Source organism: Montipora foliosa, chromosome 4, assembly GCF_036669935.1.
Source record: "Montipora foliosa isolate CH-2021 chromosome 4, ASM3666993v2, whole genome shotgun sequence".
Taxonomy (NCBI): Eukaryota; Metazoa; Cnidaria; class Anthozoa; order Scleractinia; family Acroporidae; genus Montipora; species Montipora foliosa.
In genome coordinates this window covers 2,841,160-2,843,659 of record NC_090872.1, presented here as the reverse complement: position 1 = coordinate 2,843,659, position 2,500 = coordinate 2,841,160, and positions in this window count along the sequence as shown.

Genomic DNA, 2,500 nt, shown 5'->3' with positions numbered 1-2,500 from the left:
GGCCCCATGCTATAATTCCATACAGTAAATAAGGCTGTATATTAAGAGATCTATAGATATGATGTAAAGTATGCAAAGGTACGAAATGTCTTAATCTGGCAATAATACCAATTGACATGCTTATTTTCGATGCAATATGAGAGATGTGATGTTTCCAAGAGACGTTCTCGTCAATAAGCACGACCAGATATTTCACATAGTTTTTGCACTCTAAAGAAACGTAGGAATTGCTGAGATGGTCAAAAACTTTCAAATTGACTTGGTAAAGTAGTTTTTTTCTGTCGGGGTCGAAAAATTACGACTTTAGATTTTTTTAATATTTAGAGATAACTTGTTTGCTGTTAGCCAAGTATAAACCTTAGAAAGCTCGTTGTTTACTGTGGTCTCAAGCGATTTGAAGTTTTTATCTGCATATAAAAGGTTTGTGTCGTCCGAAAATAAATAAGACTTCATTTCGTTACAGCTATTGCAAATATCATTTACATATACATGTACAAGGAAGAGCAGGGGTCCTAGAACCGATCCTTGTGGGACTCCAGATAGCAGTATTATTTCTTTACTAGATTTATTTCTGGGGCCAATTTCAGTAATCTGCTTACGTCATACAAGATATGAGGTAAACCAATCTCTTAGAATGCCTCATATACCATAGTGACTCAGTTTCTGCAGTAATATTGAGTGATTTACGGTGGCAAAGGCCTTCTGCAGATCAATAAATATACCGCATGTGTACAGCTGTTTACCCATATTGGTTTGAATTTGATTGATTATGTCCAAAATAGCATGTTCGGTAGATCTTTTCCCACGAAATCCATACTGTGAGTTGTCAAGGATATTGTATTTTTCGAGATACGATTTTAGACGATAATACATCATTTTTTCAAAAATTCGATTTAAAGGGGCTAGGTCACGCTATTTTAGGTAATTTTGTTAATTATGAGCTCTAAACGTCAAAGTGGCAGAGCAAGAGTCTTTCATTTGCAAAATCACGGCCACATAACAACTGAGAATGATTTTCCAGCTGTGTAAATGACATTTTGATATAGACTGACATAAATTTGAAAAAAGGTGGGCCGACGTTTTTCAAATTTACCCAAATTCAATCCATTTCAATCCTCTCCAGTTTTGTCCATCCATGTGCCTTCTTGGCTTCCCTGTGTTTTGTTAGTGTTCTTCTATAGTTTTGAAGAGTTATTTTGATATTTTAGTTAATTCTATGACCATTCGATCAGTGCTGAAATTGCCTAAAATTGCGTGACCTATTGTAGCCCCTTTAAAATTGAGAGAAATTATAAGGGTCTATAGTTAGACGGGTCAGATTCATCATTACTTTTATATAGTGGGATAACTTAAGCAAGTTTTCATTTAAAGGGTTGCAGTTGAGACAACTCATGTAAGAATTTGATTTCCGAATAGTGTGAGAAATCTCGAACTAGACGGTTAGATCTCTGGGGATTGAAAAGATGACCAGGGGACTCGATTATGCAAAATTGAGAAAAGTGGTCAGTTATATCTGAAATTATGTTACCACTGGAAATATTGTGATCAAGGTCACTAATAAAGATGTTATCAATAAGTGAACAGCTATTTTTTTGTTCGCAAAAACTGTGTGGAGAGTAATATTTGAATCTTACGTTAGGAGTATACATATTAGAGTCCGACTTTCTGTCTAAAAAAGTATTCAAAGTAAATATGTCAAGATCGTGATAACTAAGTAGACGATCTAGATATTTCTTAGTGGGAAGAGTAGACTGAGAATATTGTTAAATTGGCCATGGGTAGAAATGATGTCGCAATTATCATATGATAGCTTGCGCAGAAGAGGTTTGTTTACCTTACACTGCATGTTGAGTTCTTAACCAACAGTGTCTTCATCGGGTGATTCAAGGCGAGCTGTAAGATAATACAAATCACATTTCTAATGGCAATTGGTCGAGAATCTTCATTCTTTCTCAGCCATATTGTAGAGTTCTTAGCCCAGCAAAATGGGAAGTGAAATCTTTCCTTGAGTTTCTTGGCGTCCGACAGCAAATTCTGAAGTCGCAGGGAGAGATGATCGTATACATAGAGTCCAGCACACCCGACCGCGTTTCGTTTTCACTTCGTCTCGTAGAAGCTGTAGTTCGGCGCATATCTCTTGAATTTTTCCTTTCAACTTGTCATTCTCTACTTTTATGGACTGCACTGTTTCCTTTACCATTTTGTCGATCTTCAATCGTTTTTCGTCTCAAAATTTGCTACAAAGTGAAAAGCTACTAGACCTGCGTCCGCGTACATTATGCACACATTATCATTAGATTAACATTATTATTAGATATCTTCATTATCAAGAATATTAATCTGGGGCAAGCAATTAACCTTTTTTTGGTGTGGGCAAAAGATAACAAAGTTTGTTTTCTTTATGTTAAGTGTAAGTTTATTTGAGGTTAGCCAATTAATTAAGTTGTTCAATTCAGCATTGACAATTTAATTCCAATGTCTTGAGATTGAGATTTTCGTG